General features: G+C 32.2%; 1 pseudogene; it reads right to left on the bottom strand.

The window, feature by feature from the left end:
* Window positions 1-7,045: 7,045 nt before the first annotated feature.
* Window positions 7,046-12,600, bottom strand: LOC125817191 (protein NRT1/ PTR FAMILY 6.2-like; annotated as a pseudogene).
* Between the last annotated feature and the right edge of the window lie 11,689 nt (window positions 12,601-24,289).

Raw genomic sequence — 24,289 nt, 5'->3', positions numbered from 1 at the left:
GTTCCATCTCGCCGGAGAAAGAGAAAAGAGCAAGGCGAGGGCGATGCCTGATGGTTGTTTGTCCTGCTGGTGCTGCTCGTTGCTGTTGAGGAGTTGCTGCATGTTCCCGCTGGTGGCTCGCTGGTGGAGTTGGCTACTCCGTCACCGGCTGGAGCTGCTAGTTGCTCCGCCTAGCGGGAGGAGAAGAGAAGAGAGACGGAGCAGAAGAGAAAGAGAAAAGAAGAGAAGGCGGAGATGAGAGGAGGGAGAGGAGATTGGCCTCCCTCTCCTTTGGTTCTCGTAGGAGACTCGCCATCGCCGGTGGAGTTGAGAGGAGAGGCAACTGATATGATATTCAAGGAAAAAGAGGAAGAGCATGAATAAGATTAGGTTTAGGGGTCTTTTAGTTAAAATAGGAATGGAGGGCTTGATAAATCTGGACCATTGGATCCGTTTAGATGAGCGACTAGGATTTAATTTAAAGGATGGACGGTCAAGATTAAAAGCTGAAAATTTAAAATCATATACAATTGAATTTGAAATGGCTAAAATTGAAATGTTATTGGCTAGAATTGAAATAAAAGGGTGGCTATAATTGCAATACAATTGAAATTGAATTGGCTAGAATTGAAAGAAATTGGAATAATATAGGCTAACATTTAAATGATTTAAAGGAAATTTAAGAAAAATGCTATTCAATTAATAAAATATTACACATGTTAAAATATTTTCATATAATTAAACACATCTAAGATTTTAAAATATTTAAATAAAGTAATTATTTTGAGTTTAACTATCGATAAAAAATAATTTAATAATAATTACAATAATTTATATAAATCAAGCATGATAAAAAGATATTTTTTAGACAAAATTAATTAAAATTTTAAACTCGAAATATATTTTAAAAACACGTATTTAAACGAATAGCATTCAAAAAGGGTTATAGGTCGGTCAAAATTGGGTGTCAACACTTATTTTTAATCATTTGAAACATTAATTTATCTTTTATTATAAAGAAATCACCATCATGTTATTAACTCAATTATTTTATTATAGTTTCATCATACTGAATTTGTCAAAGCTTGAATTTGTGGCACTTGACATTTCTAGAAAGAACTATTTGTTATAGGTTCTTGATGCTGAAATTCACCTTGATGCTAAGGGCCTTGGTGATACTATATAGAATGAAACGAAGCATCAAGTCAGGATAAAGTGAAGGCTATGATTTTCCTTCGTCATCATCTTGATGAAAGCCTGAAGGTTGAATACTTGACAGTAAAATATCCACTTGGATTGTGAATAGGTTTTAAAGGAAGGTATGACCACCTCATGGTAAAGGTATTGCAGAGCTCGTTATGAGTGGAAACACTTACAATTTCAAGATTATAAACTATAATTGAGTATAACTCTATTGTATTTAGAATCACTTCCTAATTGAAATTATGTGGGGAAATTATAAAAGATGAGAACATGTTGAAAAAACACACTAGCTATTTTCTATACATCAAATGTGATATTACAACAACAATACCGTGAAAAGGGTTTTCAGAAATACTCTGAATTGATCGCATGTCTTCTGGTGGCTGAGCAACATAATACCCTTTTAATGAGAAATCATGAAGTCTGTTCCACTGTAACTGCTCCATTATCAGGAACACACGGAGTAAAAGCACACATCAAGTCTGAAATAAGACAAAATAATCGGGGTCATGATAATGTGTGGGCGTGATAAAGTCAAAAGACGATATAATAATCATCGGTCATAACAAAAGGGAGAACAATATGGATTCTCAAAATAATCTTTCAAAATGCAAGAGTGATTACTGTTATCGTTGTGGCCTTAAAGGTCACTGAAAAAATCAATGTCGGGCACCTGAGCATTTTGCCAAGCTGTATCAAAATTCCTTCAAAAGAAAAGAAAATAAAGGTGGTGCCTCCTTTTCTAATGTCCCGGTGGAGTCATGTTTGACTTTCAAAGATGACGCTCAAGCATGGTATTCTCAAAAATATGATGAGAATGTTGAGACAAATTTAGCATTGAAAGATGATGCTTTTGATGGGCTCGATGATATTACTCATCTAGAAGCTGATGACTTCTTTGGGGATCGCAGCTGAAGATAGATCATTGAACTGGAAAATAAATAATGTTGTTATGTGTTTTTAATGTCTTACTTAAAGTTGAAGTACTTAAATTTTCTTTTGTTAGTTTGTTTCGTACTTCTTATTATGTATTTTTATTTTATGAAGATGAATAAAAAGTTTCAGTTTTTAGTTGGATCCAAGATGAGTAATGGAGATATGTGTTTTTTGGACAGTGCCACAACTCATACAATACTATGAGAAAATAAATATTTCTCTCACTTGGTTATGAAAAGGGCATATGTTAATATAATATCCAATAGTACACAATTGATTGATGGCTCTGAAAGAGCAGCCTTATTACTACCTAGAGGAGCATTATTGGTAATGGATAATGCATTGTATTGTAGTAAGTCTCAAAGAAACTTGTTAAGTTTCAAGTTTATTCGCCAATATGGCTATCATGTTGAGACTGTGAGTGAAGGAAATGTGGAATACCTTTATATTACTATAATAAATGTGGAGAAGAAAACTTAGCATGAAAAATTGACTACAATTTCTCTGGGTTGTACCATACAAATATTGATACGGTTGAATCACATGTTGTAGTAAATAAATTTTTTACTGATTCTTATAATTTTTTCATTTGGCATGACCGATTGGGCCATCCCGACTATAATATGATGTGCATGAATTGAAAATTTGCATGGGCATACTTTGAAAAACCAAAATGTTCTTCAATCAAAGAAATTCTCTTGTGCTGCTTGTTCTCAAGGAAAGTTGGTTATCAAATCACCACCGGCTAGGGCTGGCAGGAGGATCGGGTCGGCCCGCGACCTGTTCGAGAACCGGCTCGCCGGACCCGGTCCCGTAAATTTTTGGGGGTTTGGGAGGGATTTGGATAGGGGACCGGTTAGGGGCCGGTTCACCCTTTGGGCCCGGTTGACTCGGCCCGGATGAACCGGCCGGTTCGCGGGATCCCCTACCTTTTTTTTTTTTTTTGAATTATATCCGTTGGGCAACGGCTAGTGGGCCCCCCAACGGATTTATTGACTGTTTTTTCCCTTCCCCAACACCCCCTACCACCCCTACTTTTAATAATTTACTTTAAACCCTCAAGTTATCATAAATACACTTTAACCCACTTTTAATATTATAAATACCCCTCTATCCCTTATTATTTCTTACAAAATCATATATTCTCTCATCTATTTTTTTATATCCTCTCAAGTCTCAATCTTTTATTCCATTTAAGTCTCATATTATATCATAATACATATATTTTAATTCTAAGTTTTCATATTATATACCATAATATATATAATTCTCATATTTGCTATCAAATATTGGAGTTCCAAATTACAAGTTACATCAAACTACAAGCTTCAAGAATCGATTATAACGTCTGCTATTAACGCAGGCGTTTGGTACATTCGTTTCATAATATTTATATTTTATTTTTTGTCATTAATTTTTGTGTTATTATTATTTTTATATTATACTTTACATATAATTAAATATGAGTTCTAACAAAAAAGATACCGGTAAAGGAAAAGAGAAAGAACCAAGTGGCATTAGTAGATTATTTAATTTTAATAAAAAAAGTAGAAAGGAAAAAAATAAGAGTAAATGTGGTGGTACTTCTAGAGTTAGATTTAATACAAATGATTCTACTTATGTTGATGATACTTCTTATGATATTGATTCAAATACTCAACTCGATCGTGAACTTTTACAACAAATTTATGGTGATATTAATCCTTATCTTGATGAAAATTCAGGTGAAGAAGTAGAAGTTGGTTCGGGAGAAGATGAATTAGAAGATACACCTACTAGTCCGGTGACAAATGTTTCAAATGAAACTACAAATTCAATGGACAAAATTCTGGACGCCCACACCTTATACCTCCTACAAGGGAGAAGGTGAAATATCAATGCCCTAAAACTTCTGTTGTGTGGCAATTTATGACTTTAGATAAGGAAAATTCTATTGCTATTTGTAATAAATGTAAGCAACCTTTTATACATAAACAAGGTGGAGGTCAAGGTGGGATGGGGGGCTTAAATAGACATTTGTTATCTTGTGTGCCGATTCAATATAAAGAAGCTAAATCATTAGCCAATAGAAAAAAAGGAATTCCAGTTATTGATTTTGATATTAATGTTTAGTGACTGGCACGTCGCTATCGTGGTTGTTGTTATAGTGGGAGCACTGTAGCGGCTCAGTCCCTCTATGGTGACCCCAACGAGCTCAGTCCAGAAATTTCAAAATTAAGCAATGTCCCCCATTACATAGTCATATTAACTCATGCAACACAACTATTATTAATAAAATAATTATCAATATCGTTTCCAATCATGTATAATACATGCTTTACATCATGACCTTGAATATAACCCCAAAATCAAACCCAACATACATCATAAGAACTTACCTTATATGATCACAAAATTTTAGGACTGGAATACACACAAAACACGATCATTTAAACACATAGCAATTCATCATTCAATAATCACACTTAATCAGGTTACAATTTTTCCTTGTCCACAATCTCATAGAAATCTAAGCAATTATGTTTCACATATTGCAGTTATTCAAGCAATGCAATGCACATAATCACAATCATTAAGCTTTATCACAAAATTAATCAGGTTCATTACATTCTATTCGCATCATGAATGACCACTAACTAACCATCCATGCATTCACATGACCCTTAAGGCCAGATACCAATTAGAACCTTCCTGATTCCAACTTTCATTATTGTTGTCCCTTTGGCCGCGACAACGACATCCAATTACTTCATCGAGATACCAATTGCACTCAACCCATACAACAAGTAAGATATTGCATGAAAGGAGTGAAGATGTGAGACAACTTCCTAGAATGCCTCGTAGCCCCCTATAGATTAAATGTGGATGTCAACACACCAATCCTCAGGATTCTATTCGACATTTTTTCTTGTAATGGAAGACCGGTAACCTGAGTTCCGATACCAAATTGTCACAACCCAATCCATCAAGCGATGTGGGCACCTACTCTAGCACCTAGATAATAGAACCCTTACAACCCAATTTTAAAACGGATGATGCAAAAATTAGTAAAACATCAAAAATCTCTTTAATAAGTTGGAATAATTATGAAAACTTAAGTACACGAATCATCTTTTACAATTAACCGAAAGGCTCTCCCAAATAACTAGTGTAAATAGGTATATGAGCTACAAAGAGAGTACAAAATAAAGCAAATAGATAAAGCTCCCACCATAAGGAAAATGGGAGTAGAAGCTGTCGTAGAATTACCATTGTCTTCACCTATGAGACATCACTAATCCTACAACCAGACTATACCAAGTGGCATAACAAGAATAGTATCAGTACAAACAACACGTACTAGTAGACATCATTGGTTGATCCGAATTCATCACCTAATATAAAGTAGACAATTTGAAGAAACCATGCAATATAAAGGTTACACCACCCAAATCTTTATCCACATGCTCCAGGTATAATGGCCATAACCTAGTACACTTTGACCCTAACTTCCTACCTCATTCCACTGACAAATCTACCATTAACCATTTAACCCTCTTACCACTCTAAGACTTCTCAAACCTACCATTTTATGACACCCTAAGGCTTTACAACCTACATGTTATGACACTCTAAGGTTCCCAAGCCTCTACCTTGATGAGATATATCCTAGAACACTTTAACAGACACACATAGTTCACGTAAATCAACTAAGAACAAGACTCATGATCATCAAGTTGACCTAACTAAATGCATGAAATATGTCCCACATGACCACACACGAACCCATATCTTAGTCTAACTCACATTTCCAGTAACCCGAACGACTGATGGATCCTCTAAGATCCAGTCCACCTTGTTTAAACATGCAATTCTAGTCTACATAAGAACCATCCCAACATTTAAACACAACATTCCGATCACTCAAGATCCAACATGTGATCAATATAACACATTTCATAAAACCGGTCCTCTCATGGAACCACACACAAACTATTAATGTACAATGTACATACATGGTACCCGAGCCAACTATTGTTAGTACATGCCATGTGTAGTACCCGAGCCAACCATCAATAACAAACATCATGCACAATCATAATAATAATGAACAACAACACTTGAAATCACCAGCAAATAAATAGGTTCATTGAGATTATCCACATGATGTCATTTCACATTAGCTTTTTCGTTTTCCTCACATGTATTACACAAGTAATACTATACAACAATTAACATGCACACATTACATAACTTGGAAACCAAACAACCATCACCTACCCGAAGGATTCCTCCCCGAGTATTTCCTTATCACAATCTGATTACCCAAAATTTCCTTCCTAGGATCACACCCAACAACCATCATAATTCCCACAATAACTAATTCAAGTCCATCATCATCCTAAACCCCAGCTAACAAGACATTCAACCATTTAGACTCCGTGTTCGAAGGCCTATGCATAAATCCCTCAACACTCTACAAAGTATTATATGAGTAAATACAGGTCTAACTACTCAGTTAAGTAAATCTAGTCTACTTGGACGCCAAACAACTGTTGAAGGACTCAAACACGAGCTTATGGCTCTGAGGCGGGGGGGGGGGGGGGATCCTAACGAACATAGATTGGGAATCCTTGAGTTTTAACCTTCCTTGCGCTGAAATATTTTCCCTCCATATCCTTGAGAACATTACTTGTGAAAAAGTTTAAATTATTGAATTCACCCATTTAAATTGATTAAAATTATGTTCAACCTAAATTATCCAAATGTTTTCTAATAGAGCGATAAAGGATGTGATTAATATCTTAAGATAGAAGTAAAGAGGCTTCCTCATTCATATTTAAGTTTAAAAGTGATTACAACATGACATTCTCAATCTCATAGATATAATAATCACACCAATACAATTTATTTTTCATATAGAAAAAAAAGTTTTTTATGCTCCACACTAGCATATGATTTTTGATGTGTACCATGAAGCACAAAGAACATAAAACCCAAAGTTTATAAAGATAAGTATGGCTAGAAGGCCATAGAAGCAATCAAGTCTACCCTTGTTAATACTCTCACCTATCCATCCATTATTAATATTTGTGGTGGTCACTTTCTTAACAATGGATATCAAGAGACTACTAAAGAAGAAACCAAGTGCCATAGTAGTAAGGAAGAGGCCAGTGCTCATTGTTTTCATTCCTTTAGGTGATTGTGTGATGAATAAATCCAATTGTCCTGTATACATGAAGCCCACTCCTGCACCTACCAAAAAGAACTGTGGGATCAACAAAAAGACACTTATTGGTAAGTTGTTAGATGTCTCTTCATTTGCTTTTGCAATTGATAGTCGTTTAACTTCTATTATTGATGCAACACCCATACCCAAACAAGATAGAAATAGACCTATTCCTATCTTTTGTAAACTTGTGAAACCTGCAAAAAATAAACATAAAATCATGAAGAAATTCTTGCATTTTGATGAAATTAGTTTTTACTATAGATTGATAATAATATTGTCTATGTAAAACAATGATACTCCCTCCGTTTTAAAAAGAATGACATACTTTTCTTTTAGTCCGTTTAAAAAAGAATAATCCCTTTCCTTTTCTGGCAACACTTTAATTGTGACATGTTTAAAGCCACAAGATTAAAGGACATTTCAATACATTTGACATAACTTTAATTTAAGATGAGATTGAAAAGTCTTCCTTAGTTTCTTAAACTTCGTGTCAAGTCAAACTAGGTCGTTCTTTTTGAAATGGATGGAGTATAGTAAGAATAGTCACAAAACAACAAATTAAAAATTGAACATTTTTGTCATATCAAACACACACATTATGTTACCTGATTTTGTTGTCCATTTTTTCAAGAAAGGTACAATTAAACGATCATATGTTGCAAGAGAGATTAATATAGCTGATACAAAGAAGGCAGTGAGAGATGCAGCAGGTATTCTAAAGTTGCCAATAGATCTCTCCATAGTAGATGCTTGTTCTACTGAAAAGGTAACAAGTTGTGCATAGGCTGTCCAGAGTAAAATAGTTGTTGTCCAAATTGGTAATAATCTAATAATCATTTTTACTTCCTCCACTTTTGTCACTGAGGAAATTCTCCAAGGATTTTGAGCCAAGGAACTAATACATTCATAATCTTCCTTTGTCAGAATTGCAGCCTTGTCCAATATTCTATAAATTAAGATACAATATTTAAATAAGTTATAATTTTAAAATAAAAAAAAAACATCGAATATAGGAAAAGTTATATATATATTAGTTCCTTAAATTTGTACATTAGATACTCCAAATGGTTGGGTCGTGTCTAAAAGTTTGTTCTCCCTAACCATTTAAATTTGTAGATAAGGTGTTCATACTCTTCGATATGATACTAGAGCAAACAAAATTCTGAGTTCAAATATAATTATTTATTACTTCATCCTTTTAAATTTGTTTATATAGTTTTGAGTTGACACATAATTTAAAAAAATAACAAAGACTTTTGAATTTTGTCTTAAATTAAAGATATGTAGAATATATTAAATTATATATTTTTAAGAAAAATATAATTTTGTGATTTTAAATATTTTACGTAAAAAATTTAAATTAAAAAGTTGTAAAAGCGTAAAAGGAAAGACATTATTTTTTTTAACAAAAAGGAAAGTAAACAAACAAATTGAAAATTGAAATGAATGGAGTGTTTACAAAACCAAAATATAATTAATTAATTTTTTTCTATTTTGCTCTTAAAATCAATTCTTTTTATGTATATAAAATTTCAAAAAAGTTTCTCCATTATTAATTTTGGTATGGGTGGACAAGACTCATAAATAAAGTGTATATAAGAGACGTGTAAAAGAGAATACGCACCGAAATTGATCAGTGTGGGAAATTCTTGTAGAGTCTGAATTATCTTCATAAAGAAAACAATCATTCTTAGGAAGTTGAAGTCTTCTTTTCCTAATTGCAGCAATTAGGACCTGAATAATTTGAGCAATAGGACTTTTCATGGTTTTCTTGTATCTATACCTTTTAGTCCCTGACAAAAACATTATAACAGCAACCAACATAGAGAAAGAACAAATCCCATAACCCCAACTTCTACCAACTTCATCTTGTATATAAACAAGGACAGTAACAGCCAACAAAGTCCCAATAGTTATGAAGAAAAAGAACCAATTGAAAAAAGTGTCAATTGAGCCTTTTCTTTTTCATCAGTTTCATCAAATTGGTCAGTGCAAAATCCTGAAACACTTGATTTTAAGCCACCTGTCCCTAATGCCATCAGATATAAAGATATGTATAGAACAGACATTTGAGATGTAGTTGCTTGTTCACAATTGGTACTTTTGAGTGAATAATGGACATTACATGGAGTTGGTTGAAGTTGTGGAAGCCTTGTTGATATAGATAACATGCCAGTCCCCTGTTTACAATGAATTAAATGCTATGTGAGATATTGATGCAATGTACAAATAATAAAAAAAATAAATTGACTCAGTGTGGAAAATTAAAAATTATGTGAGATATTCCCTACATTCTAATTCATATTCATGTGACACTATTTGACAAGATACAAAGCTTAAAAAGAAAAAAAAAGACTTTTGAAATATGTCGTCCAAAATAATTAAGTTATACATATTTATGTAATTGTAAATCATCTTATTAAGCATAAAAGAAGGATTTTAAAGTTACATTATTTCTAAATATAAAAGTGTGACATTACTTTTGAGATAGACTAAAAAATAAGTGTATCACATATAATGGGACAAAAAGAGTAGTATATAGGTGTTTAAGGGGTAGAAAAGTCATCCCTTAAGATTCGTCTAACTTGTTTAGTATATAGGGTTAATGATCCATTTATTTTAGGGAAAAAGGGCATGATATACTCCTCAACTTTGCGATATAGAGTTGATATACCCCTAATTCCAAAAGTGGCTCATATATATCTCTATTGTTATACAAATGGTCCAAATATACCTTTTGGTCCATCAGCTCTTAAACGCAAATGTGAGCCACTTTTGTAATGAGAAGTATATCAGCTCTTAATCGCAAAGTTTAGAGGTATATCATTCGCTTTTCCCTTTAATTTATTAAGAGGATGTTTGATTTCACTAGAAGGTTGGTTAAAACAACTTTTAAGTAGTTTTCAGCCCTCAAGAGTGTTTGAATATTTCAAAAACAACTTAAAAATGTTAAAAGTAAGTACCCCACTACTTTTCATTTTTTAACTTTAAAGCTACTAAAGTTTGACTTTTTAAGAATCTACTTTTTTTTAAGTTAAGTCAAACGGACCCTAAGTCTATTTTGACTAGATTAACTCAACTCATAAATTTTGTCTAAATATTTCTTAAAAAGACGTACATATGACATACATTAGGGCAATCCAGGATATGTATGATGGAGCCAAAATCTAGTTATGAATAGTGGGAGAAGACTTGGAGTATTTCTCAGTTGTAATGAAGTTGCATCATTGATCAGATCTTAGCCTGCTTTTACTTGCATTATTTTGGTGATGAATGAATCGATGCGGCATATCAAAGGAGAGGTGCCATGGTATATGTTATTTGCAAGTTTTATATATAGTTCTAATTGATGAGACTCGAGGTAGATTTATTGCTAAGCGGGAGGTTGGAGGAAAATTTTGAAGTCTAAAGGGTTTAGATTGAGTAGAACGTTTAAGTTGAGTAGAACCACAATAGAATAGTTGGAGCGTAAATTCAATAATGTAACACCTGAAGTTGGTGTGGAAGTGAGGCTTGATACACAAGTCATTCAAAAAATAGGAGGTATTGGTTCTATTATTCCAAGGAAATGAGAAATTGACGATGATGTCATACATCGTGTAGTTGTAGGGTGGATGAAATAGAGGCTCACATCCGAAATCTTGTGTGATAAGAAGGTGCTATCAAACATAAAGGGAAGTTCAGAGCGATAATTAGACCGGTATGTTATACTGAGCGTAGTGTTGGCCGATCAAGAACTCACACATTTAAAAAATGAAAGTTGTGGAGATGAAGATACTAAGATGGATGTGTGGGCATATTAAGAGAGCATTATTATTAAGAATGAAGATATCTGGGATGGATAGAAGACAACATATGAAAAATGAGGTTGAGATGGTTCAGACGTATCCAAAGGAGGGTACGATTCCCTCAATGCGGAGATGTAAGAGGTTGGACTATGGATGGTTTTAAGAGAAATAGAGGTAGATCGAAAAAGTTTTGAGGAGAGGTGATTAGATATGATATGACAAAAGTTCGGCTTATGAAAAAGTATTTCTTTATCTACAATGCTTTAAACTATTATTTTTTTTGGGCTGAGGGTCTATGAAAAATAATCTTTCTACCTCTAAGGTAATAGTAAAATCTGCGTATACTCTACCTTCCACAGACCCAACTTTGTGAGATTACACTTGGTATGTTATTGTTATTGTATATATAGTCATGAATTTGTTTTTTTGGTACTCAAACAAATTACAAGAAGATAATCAAAGAATTTAAAATTTAGTAAGAATTGAACGTGTTAAATTACAACAGGTTTTAACCATTTCGGTCCAACCATTTTCAGCCTAAGCAAGTTTTGATCGGTTCTTAACTCAACTCATTTGACACGCTCAAATTTAACCCAACTTTTGCCCATTTGACTATCCATGTGTTTATAGTATGAAAAAAGTTTCGGGAAAAAAGATTTTACACAAGAAAATTGTATTTTTGATATAAATATATATTGAAAAATATTTTCCACCCACCAACAAAATAGAACCAACATTTTAATGATTTTCAATCATATAAAAAAAGACATGCATCATGTATGGACTTACGAGGGTTTGTATTATAGCAAAAATTGCAATGGTCCTGTATCTGCCCAAAAAAGAGTCAGCTATAACGCCACCAAGCAAACATAAGAGGAATGAGGTGCCCATGAAATCAGAGACAATCTTGGCTGAAGTAGCACTTGGGAGATGCATCGTTCCAATTAAGTAAGTCACAAGGTTTACTGCTATGCCCATTGTTGATAGCCTTTCACTCACTTCAATTCCTGGAAATTAAGTTTGCAATTTAATTTCAACATCAAATTATAAATATAGTGCTCCCACTGTCTCAAATTGATTGTCTGATTTACACAGTTTAAGAAAGTTAAAAGTACTTCTGAATCCTATCATCTTAAACTAAAGACATGTTGAATATACCAAAATTTCATTTAATCTTATAGTCATATATATGAAACGTGGAAAGTTGAAAAAAGTAGTAAAAAAAGAAAAGAAACATTCCTTTTTAAAAACGAACTAAAAAAAAGAGAGGAAATAAGTACGACAGGCAAATTGAAACATAAGGAGTTAGTATTTCTAAAGTCTTTATACTTTCAAATGATTGCATACCTACAATGAGAGCATTGGAGAGCCAACCCCCAGTTTTAGACCTTATAGCTAGCAAACCTTTGTAGTCTACTGCTGCATTGCCTACTAAATCATCCATATTCACCCCCAAAATGTGCTGTATATCACAAACAATTTTGCACCAATATTGGAACGTGACTTCAAATATTTTATAAGTTACAATATGTCTCAAAGATGCATATTTCTCAATGCGAAAAGATGAAATTAGAAAGGATTTTTTTTTCCCATTGCATATTGCTTAAGGACTCGATATCTTCTATGCTTATATATACATGCAGATAACACATACGACATGATTCACGCCAAAACTATCTTCCTTCTTTTTCGCCCGTAAAAGTTTTGTGCTGATTCGTTTTCATGGGCCAAGTAGGTGAAAATTATTTTTGCAATGAGTGGCGATGAGACTCAATCTTAAAACCTCTGACTGCTCTGAATTCTGATACCATGTTTAAGTGTGTAACCATCTCATCTAAAAGCATAAACTGTTAGTGAGAGCACACTTTTATTAGCTAATTATATTCTCAATAGTTTCTTTTCTTTATTCACAGCTAAAAACAAGAATTAACGACAAATTAATTTTGTAGCTAAACAATAAAATTTGTTAAATATTAATCCTATTTAGCGGTAGATTAATAACAAATAGTTACAAAATTATGTTAGCTACGAGTATTTTAATGTAGCAACTAATTAGCAATAAAGTTCGTAACTAATTTTTAATTTTTAGTGATCGATACTTTATTTTGTGTTGGTGGGGTTCAAAATCAACAAATGAAAATCTCCACTATATCAGTAACATGTAAATTTGTCGCGGAACTCTTTTTGGTAGTAAATTGGTTGACATACTATGAATGGCATGATCTGCGTGCCTCCACCGATTCGTCTCAATTTATGTGCTATTACATTTTTGTTATTAAATCTCAAAAATAATAATTTTTTTAATATTTAGTTATAATTATATTCTAAACATTATTTTACGATATTGAAATAATTTGTAGATATAGAATTTTCATTATGTTATCTCCTGTATTAAGGTTAGCAAAACAGAAACAGAAAATAGATGAAACAGACAGAAATAATAATTCGAGTCCACAGAACTCACTGTGTTTCCTTAAGAAATTTAATCCCATCAAGTACCCGAGGTTGCAGATTAATTCCTCCCAAGATAAAACGGATTAACCTATTAGAGAACGAGCGTACCTCAAACTTCAATAATTTTAGCAAACCCAAAAACAGTAATGAGAACACACACAGATTCAGTCGATCGACAATTTTGTTTATGTAAGAAAATGTATGCTGAGAGGAAAAATAATTTCAGTGTTGAAACCGGAAAGAGTCTCTATTTAGAGCCACTTGTAGCAAGGAACGCGTCTGTTCGACAATGGTGTGAACGCTTCTGTTCAGACATGTCGTTCCAGAATGTTGTGTCTTCAGGGAAAAATAACGTCTTTTCGAAAGGAACATGTCCCTTCAAAATGACGTTATCGTTGCATGCGAATTTCAAATAAATCCTGTTACGCGAAATTAATTCTGTTAATTAACTAACATCATGAATTAATTTATAAGAGAAATGAAATCAATTAATGAGATTGATTAAATAAATTTTGTCCAAAAATATTATCAATCAAATCATTTGCTGAAGCCGAAGCCGAGCGAGCGACGACGGCGGCGCGAGGGGGCACCTTCTTCTTAACTCTTTAAGAACTAAAGGAAGTGTTTCCTTATATAAGGACAACAATTTTCCTTTCTTCTACCAATATGGGATAAATGACTTTTCATTTGCAATTTGCAATGACTTTTCATTTTCCCTTCAAAATTGGTTCCCCCACATTTCCATTTTCTCTTCTTATTTTCCATTCACACCTTGCTAAAACCCAACAATCCCCCACATGAATGGGGAATGGCTATTGTTAAAACATATGCATGAAAAACTTGTGTGTCTCATAAGTAAGGGTTAATCGCATCTGGATAAGTAGGTTTCCCTTTAAATTTTCCGTAGTGAACATATATCGGATATACTCGGTCAATCGGTAGATTTGATATCTTTAAACCGTCGAGCTTTGGTGTATACCTATACAATATAAGTCACACAATCAACCCTTGAGCTATTTTTGATTCTCATTGTTTTGTTCATTTCAGCCATGAACAAGTCTTGGTTAATAAGTGCTTAGAGAATTGGCCTTACCGGATTCTCCTTGAAGCAGCTTACACTTCACACTTACATAGGTGGTTTCTAACTGTGTTTCCCGTAGATACACTATTTGATATACCCTGTATCAAACTTAGAAACCATTAAAAAGTCATTATGCCTTTATCCTGGTTACTGAACATTGTCTCATCATGAGAATGGACCATAAAATAAATTTTGACAATGTTGAACCGTCATCTATGACTTTGTTTGATCTCTTTGAACCTAGATCTTGGGATCTCTAGTCTTCTAGGTAGAGTTACCGCCACGATGACTAGTTCACTGCCATAGTCCCATTCCCGTCGATGATCTCTCAACTCCCTCTTTAGTTAGGCCTTTTGTAAGTGGATCCGACACATTATCCTTTGACTTTACATAGTCAGTTGTGATAATTTCACTAGAGAGTAGTTGTCTAACAAAGTTATGTCTTCGTCGTACGTGACGAGACTTCCCGTTATACATAGCACTTCCAGCCTTTCCTCTTGCAGCTTGACTATCACAGTGTATGTATATAGAGGCCATTGGTTTGGGCCAAAACGGAATATCTTCTAAGAAATTTCGTAGCCATTCAGCTTCTTCACCTGCCTTGTCTAAGACGATGAATTCAGACTCCATTGTAGAGCGAGCTAAACATGTTTATTTGGATTATTTCTAAGATATTGCTCCTCCACCAATAGTGAAAACATATCCACTCGTGGATTTCGTTTCAGTTGACCTAGTAATCCAATTTGCATCACTATATCCTTCAAGAATTGCTGGATATTTGTTGTAATGCAAAACATAGTTTTGAGTGTCATCTAAGTATCCCAAAACTCTCTTCATTGCCATCTAATGATTTTGATTGAGATTACTTGTGTATCGACTCAGTTTACTTATAGCGCATGCTATGTCTGGTCGTGTACAATTCATGACATACATCAAACTTCCCAATACTCTGGCATAATCCAATTGAGACTGACTTTCACCTTTATTCTTAGCAAGATTAAGGTTCACATCAATTGGGGTTTTTGCCCTTTTGAAATTCAAATACTTGAGCATTTCAAGCACCTTTTGAATATAATGAGATTGAGACAATGCTAGACTGTTAGGAGTTTTGTGAATCTTAATTCCCAATATCAAACCGACAACTCCTAGATCTTTCATATCAAACTTTCTAGCGAGCATACACTTAGTAGCTTTTACATTAGCAATGTCCTTGCTCATTATCAGCATGTCATCCACATATAGGCATACAATGACCTCCTGGTTCAGAGTGTCTTTAATGTAGACACATTTATCATATTCATTGATCTTAAATTCATTTGACAACTTGGTTTGATCAAACTTTGCATGCCATTGTTTCGGTGCTTGTTTTAGTCCATAAAGTGACTTAACAAGTTTGCATACTTTCTTTTCTTTATCGAGAACTATGAAGCCCTCAGGCTGTTCCATGTAAATCTCTTCCTCCAGCTCTCCATTTAAGAATGCGGTTTTCACATCCATTTGATGGATTTCAAGATCGTGTACTGTAGCTAGGGCAATTAATATCCGAATTTATGTAATCCTAGTCATTGGCGAGTATGTGTCAAAATAATCAAGATGTTCTTTCTGTCTAATGCCTTTGACAACAAGTCTTGCTTTATATTTGTCAATAGTTCCATCATCTTTCATCTTCCTTTTGAAGATCCATTTCGAACCCAAGGGTTTGTTCCCTGGAGGAAGATCAACCAACTCCCAGGTATGATTGCTTAAGATTGATTCAATCTCACTATTGACAGTCTCCTTCCAAGAGGTTGAGTCGCTAGACAACATAACTTCCTTGAATGTTTGAGGCTCACTTTCAAGAAGGAATATTACAAAATCAGATCCAAATGAAGTAGTTGTCCTTTGACGTTTACTGCGCCGTGGACTCTCTTCATTAGGTTCATTCTCTTTTGGTTCTTCTCGAGGTTGTTTAGACCCCCCACTAGATGACTCAAGTCTAGTTTTATACGAATAGATATGTTCAAAGAATTCAACATTATCTGATTCCATTACCGTATTGTTATGAATATCCGGATGTTCGAACTTATGAACCAAAAATTGGCATGCCTTACTATTTGTGGCATATCCAATAAATACACAATCCACAGTCTTAGGTCCTATTTTCACCCTTTTAGGTATATGAATCTAAACTTTTGCTAGACACTCCCACACTTTGAAATATTTCAAGTTGGGTTTTCTACCTTTCCATTTCTTATATGGAATAACATGTGTCTTGCTATGAGGCACTCTATTGAGTATTCGACTTGCTGTAAGGATAGCTTCCCCCCACAAGTTTTGTGGTAAACCTAAACCTATAAGTAAGACATTCATCATTTTCTTTAAAGTTTGTTTTTCCTTTCCGCAATTCCATTAGATTGAGGAGAGTAAGGAGCAGTAGTTTGATGGATAATTCCATTTTCCAAACATATTTCTGCAAATGGAGATTCATATTCTCCACCTCTATCACTTCTAATCATTTTGATCTTTTTATCCAACTGATTTTCAACTTTAATTTTATATTGCCTAAATGTATCTATTGCTTCATCCTTACCATTTAGCAAATAGACATAACAATATCTAGTGCAATCGTGAATAAAAATTATGAAATACTTTTTCCCACCACGTGTTGGTGTTGACTTTATGTCACAAATGTCAGTGTGAATCAGTTCTAAGGGATATGAATTCTTTTCAACAGACTTTAAGGATGCTTGGCATACTTAGATTCAACGCAAACTTGACATTTTGATTTATTGCACTCAAATTTAGGCAAAATATTTAAGTTAATCAGTTTTCGCAAGGTTTTGTTATTAATATGTCCCAAACGTTCATGCCATACACATTTAGACTCAAGCAAGTAAGAAGAAGCAAAATCTTTATTCATATCAACTGCAATTATATTGAGTTTGAAGAGGCCCACAGTGAGGTAACCTTTTCCTACATACATCTCATTCTTACTTACTACAACTTTATCAAAAACAAATACACATTTGAATCCATTCTTGGTAAGAACTGGTATAGAAACTAAGTTCTTTCGCAATTCTGGAACATACAAGACCCTATTCAAAGTCACCACCTTGCCGATGTCATCTTCAAGTGGACCTTGCCAATTCCTTCAACCTTTGCAGCAACGGAGTTTGCCATAAATAACTTCTCGTTTGCTGGAGCCGAAGTGACGACGACGGTGCAAGGGGCACCTTCTTCTTAACTCTTTAAGAACTAAAGGAAGTGTTTCCTTATATAAGGACACCAATTTTCCTTTCTTCTACCAATATGAGAGAAATGACTTTTCATTTTCCCTCCAAAATTGGTTCCCCACATTTCTATTCTCTTCTTATTTCCCATTCACACCTTGCTAAAATCCAACACATAATTTATTTTAAATCACAAGTAAAGACAAATTCAGAATTTGAAAGCTACATGCATCATGTTACTTTAAACTGTAACGTATATATGAGATATTTTGCGAAAGTAGTAGTAATATTCATAGAGAAATCATATATCATTATCTATGAGCAACATTTTTGTACAAGATATTACTTGTCTACCTGGTTTAGGTAAGATTTTAGTGGAGCTTTAACCACTGACCCCATGAGCTCCATTGTTGTTTTAGGTGCTACGATATTTATTTTGACTAATTCTTTTATATATATATTTGTCTTTTTCAAGATTATATGGATTTTCTTGTATACTCCTGTGGCCTTGACATTGAAGACTTCTTTAATGATATCTTCGTCTGATAAATTTATTACTATTGGACAATTGATATATATAGGTTTGTTTTTTATCACAATTTTCAAAAGTCTTTTTTGTTTCCACGAGAGATTTGAATTTTTGGTCCATTAATTACGTAAGCACTATTCTTTAGTTGTATATCTTTTTTACCAGATATTTTCATTTTTGTGGTTAAGAGGTTTATTTTTACACGTAAAAAGTCTAATTTTCTTCTATTTAATTTGTAACCGTCCATAAAGAGAATATTTTCTTGTGTCTTTTTCTTCATGCAGAAGAGAAAATAATATCTTTTCAGAAATACCCTCTTGCATTAGTTTGTTTTAGCTGCAGAATCGCTTCATCTATCATCAGGAGAGGCAGACCCATCCTTCTACATCCACGTGCACCCGTTAACTTCAAAAAAATTTATGTATAAATATGTGTATGTATGTATGTATGTATGTATGTGTACATATATATTTATTTTAAGAAACTGACAGAAATTAAGATATAATTAACAATGCACCCATGTAAAACATATGAGTGCCATTGTGTTGCTGGTATAAGCGGAGGATTCACTTGCTAGACCTGAGTTCAAATCTAGCTTAAGTGTTATTTCAATCTTTTTGTATTAGATTTATCTTATTTGAGCTAAGTAGAGAATGGAGCTGAGTGTAAAACAGCATTTTCAGCCAAGATTTATCACTTATTATGTTGACTTAGTTAGGTTACGAATATGACTGATTTCCATAATAATTATTTAATAATAATAATTGACAAGAAATGGGACCAAGATTGGTTTATTCCACGTGGCCATTATCGTTCGATATTACAGTGGCATATAAAAAATTGTTTGTAAAAGGGGTCAACATTTAAAGGAGTGAATAAATAAATAAATAAATTACTATACTAATAAGTTGATGTGATTTTATATTTTATATTTTTATTTTACTTAATTTTTATTGTCTATAAATTATATATAAAGTAATTTTTTTTTTTGATTTTTCGGTGTCCCATCTCGCTTTTTATTTTGAGATTAACTAATATTCACGGTCAGTGCATGACTATTTTACACAATCAGTGATTTTTTTTCTTTTTATTTTTATTTTCTTAACACTAATTAATTACTAAAAACAAAGGAAAATGGCTTTTAAAAAATAAAACTCTTTGCTTCTATGGTGTTGGATAGGGGTGTACATCACCGGGTTGGTTCGGGTCTTTCAAATATCAAATCAAACCATTTGTATAAAAATTTTAAATTTATAAATCAAATCAAACTAATAAAATTCAGATTTTTTCGGGTTTTTCATCCTCGGGTTGGTTCGGATTTTCAAATACCAAACCAAACCGTTGTGTCGAATTTTTAAATTTATAAATCAAATCAAACTAATAAACCTTGGATTTTTTCGGTAAAGTTTGCATACAAACATATAATTAACTTGTGCTCCAAATATTTCTTTAGTCCAACCAAAATACAATTATCTAAGGTGCTTTTTAAGAAAATAACACAAAATATGAGATGAGTACTGATGACAATAAAATATTCAATAAAAAATAATAATGAAATCATCATATAAAATAAATATTGCAAAGTCATAATGAAAATGATCATAATTTAAAAGTACTAAATCATGCTAAAATAAGTTTAATAAGTGTTAGTTACATTACTAAATATTTAAGGAAAATTAAAATTAGATTATGTATTTTAATTGTCTAAACCAATGTAAAACTAAAGAACAAATATTCAATATTATTGTCATTCTTAGTGTTGAATTGATTTTCTTTTTGCATTAGTATTACTTTGATTTTGATTTAAGTTTTATTATAATTATCAACATCTATGAACTATAATCTTTATTGGACCATTCCGAATTCTAAGTTTTAAACTTGAAATAATATATTAAAAGATAAAAACTATGAAATAGTATGAGAAATATTTTAAAATTATATCAAAGTAAATATTTTTATGTATAAAATAAAATTTTAAAATTACATATATAATGTCGGGTTGGTTTGGTCTCGGGATGAGTTTTTTTTAGTTAAAACCAAACCAACCCAAATATAGTCGGGTTTTTTTTTTCTAATGCCAAACCAAGTCAAACCAAACCACTAGTCGATTTTTTTTCGGTTTGACTCGATTTGCGGTTTGGTTCGGTTTTCGATTCGATTTTGTACACCCCTAGTGTTGGATTCTATATATTCTTCTTTATTTGGAAGGGAAAAATGCCTCATTTATTTGCACTTAATGGAGGTCTGAATCTTAGTCATTCAGATTCAGCCCATTAAGTGCGTTTGGTTTTTGGGTCGAATGATTCAGATTCAGCCCATTAAGTCCATTTGTTTCTTTTTTTCAAAAAGCCTCTTAATGGACCTGAAAAGGTCTGAACGGATCAGATCTGCAGGAGAACCTTAGCACCATTCAGACTTATTTAATAAGTTATAAAATAATATTGTATCGCCTATCTCGATTTTTGCGTGACTTTTGCTCTCTCAACTACAAACTTTCTTCCTCTCTTTTCTCAATCAAACACCAAATTTTTCCTCTTGAACTGGTAAGTTTTCATAATCTTTAATTACAGGTATTGTTTATATATTAATAATTTTCTTAGGGTGTATTGATGTTTGTCAAGAACACTTGTTGCAATAATATTTTTAGTGTATTGATGTTCATCAAGGTTTTTGAGTGAAAAAATACTATTCATAATTAAAAATAATAACTATGTATACATATTTGAGGTCTCTTATTAGAATTTTATCTTAGGCCAATAATTTTATTGAGACTCTTTGATATATTATTGTTGTTGAACTAGTTGGTGACAAAAATAATGGAGCTCCTTATAATTCTACATCTCAATCTTCAGTTTCAACTGGCAAAAAAAAGTTTTGGGGAAGAATAAAAACTTATTTGTCTGAATTGGACATTGATGATAAGATGATTACTGCTCTGAAGTTATTGATTTAAAAAATAGTGCACATACATTTGAAGAATATATGGAAAAATTAGATGAACTTGGATGGAAGAGCCATTATACAGTACATTTGTTAGTATATTTTGTGAAAGTGTCCGCTACAAAAAAGCATGATCAATGACATTAGAAGTTCACAAGTTAGAGAATTGGATTAAGGTTATTGGAAGAAAGATAAGAATTCTTTAGTTTTTCTAATTAGCCAAAATATATGTTAGGCGCTAATAATGTGATACCTTATTTATTATTTTTTGACTAGTATTTATCATACTTATTGAACTTTTTGATATTATATTGTGCCTATAAAATGTATTTTTTATTCGTGATTTTTTTAATGTTATGCTTGATGATTATGATTTTTTTTAACAAAAAAGTAATATTTTTTTGTTGAAATGAATTTTTATAACATTTTATTAATATAATGTTTGATTTCATATGCACATTCAAATATTGAAAACAAACAATAATTATTTAGTGTTCAGGTTTGGAGACCACATCTTAATATTTAGATGTGTATTCAGATCTAGACACTTAGCTCTTATTACAAAAATCTTAATATTCAGATGTGTATTCAGATTTAGAGGTCTTAATCTTAATGAAACAAATGAAGCCAAAATCAAGCCATTGAAATCTTGTAGCTACACATGTTTTCATTTGGATGCACAGTAAGGAGTACGGAGGTTAAATTACATAAACATGAGCACTGAATCCTTGCTAACTTAGCACTCACCGCTACAATTGGCGGAAATTTATTGGCCCTGCATCTATCCCAATGAATTTTTCGCTTTTCCTTAGCCCTCTTCTTTAGCACTGGCTTACTCACAGGAAGCTGGCCTAGCAGATGACTCTTAGTTAGACTGGTACTAGTTAAGAAAAATATTAAATTTAATACAGTCAAAAAATAATATAGTAATATTACTACTATTATTTATTGTTTCTTAAAGAGTATGCCAAATTAATAGTGGACAACTATTTTTAAACGGAGGAAGTACCTTTTAGTACTATTTTATTTTTTATATTTAATTTTTAAATATTAAAAGATAAAATAATTAAGAATTTTATCTATTGTAAGCCTTAAGAATCCTGATTGTGTAAAATAACCATTCCACTGGCGGTGAATACTAGTTAATCTGTTTGCACCTAAAAAGTATAGGAAAAATAATATTTTTAATAAATACATATGAAAATTGCACCTACTAAACACACATTATCAGTAGGTGTTTGGCCATGTGATACCATATCATGATATGAAATTGTGAGATGAAATCAATGTTTGGATATGCAATTTCACGCTGTTTTCATCTTACGATTCCAAATCATGAGATGAAATTTCATATTCTCCAAAAATCATGATATGGAAATTCCATATCATGATTTGATATTTTTAAATACAAAATTGATTCACAAATTTATATTTTGATAAAACAACCCCACATTTATATCTACTAACTATTTATTTCATATGTAAATAAAATTTATAATCACATCATTACTTTTTAAAATTTATTATTCTCACCAACATAAATATATTATTACGTTAAAATTTGGTGAGTATAAATGATAAAGTAGAAATTGATTTGATGTATATAAATAAGAACGGAGGGAGTAATACTTTTTTGATTTTTCATAATAAAAAAAAAAACGTCTCTTTCGACTACTTATGAATATGTTTAAAGAAATTTAATATGAAAAAAAGACAAAATTGGTGATGTATGTTTGATAATCACCACTTTCAATATGTTTGATTTTTAGCACCAAATTAATGCATTGAAAATGTGTAATTGCACACAAGTGAAACAAGGTATGAATCATTATGATATTGACACACAAGTGAAAATTGTCATAGTTTGTGCAGTGTTACATAATTATTAGCGAGAATACCAAAGGAGTGATAAAATATTTATGGCCTATGAGCATGAAAATATAGTTGTGGATGATATTGTCCAATAAATGGCTCAAAGTGACTATGTTGGTTCGTCTTCTCGGTCATATGATTGAGAAATGCAAGTTCAACGTGAGGAAATTGTCCGTACTATGTGGGAAAATTATATTAAAGACTAGTACACTATAATTTATGTTCAATTTTTTTTACTGAATTAAAGTTTGATCAATTAAAGTTAGATGAACATTTACTTAAGTGGAGAACAAATAACTTTGTAATAATTTATTATGCGATTTTATAATTTTTTTATTTATTTGGTAAGATTGAAGAAACAATTAGGGCTATTTTAGTTTCACAACTTATGAGATTCTTATGTTTATGAGAAAATATACAACGTAAAAATTCCATATTGCATGTCCAAACAAAACTTTAAGTTTATCTCATTATTTCATATTATGCTATCATATTATAATTTCATATTATAATTTCATATCACAATTTCATATTGCATGACCAAACGGCTCTTAATGTCTCCTCAAGAGTTAGTTGTAATGGATAACTCTTTAACTTTTTTATTTAAAAGTAGGCAATTATGAGTTGCTGATATGCCACTTAAAATGAACTTGGCATCTGTGGTACTGCTGTAAATTGAAATATCCTTCTGGATAAGATAACAATAGATCTTCTTATCAAAAACTTTTTAGGTTAAAATATATATATTTCTTTACTATTATTAGCACCATATAGTCAACAGAATAGACAACAGTTTTTATAATATTATCTCCAGGTAATAAAGTGGATCAAGTGGAAACAGGCATATTACATTATTACATTACAACTATATAAAAAGGGCTAAAAGGCGTTTCTTCCTTGATGTGCTTGCTTTGTTTTTTAGCAGAGGATATTTATAAATTTTTCTGACTTTTTTATTTTAATTTTTAAAAATATTTTATATATTTAAAGTTATGTAAAAGATACTTTAAATCACGATAATTAATAATTTAAAAGGTATATAATTTTTTTTGGTTGACTCTTAAAATTTTATCGATGTCATACAAA

Source organism: Solanum verrucosum, unplaced genomic scaffold (genome assembly GCF_900185275.1).
Source record: "Solanum verrucosum unplaced genomic scaffold, falcon-dt-bn FXZP01000260.1, whole genome shotgun sequence".
Lineage (NCBI taxonomy): Eukaryota > Viridiplantae > Streptophyta > Magnoliopsida > Solanales > Solanaceae > Solanum > Solanum verrucosum.
This window is presented reverse-complemented; position numbering and strand designations above follow the sequence as displayed.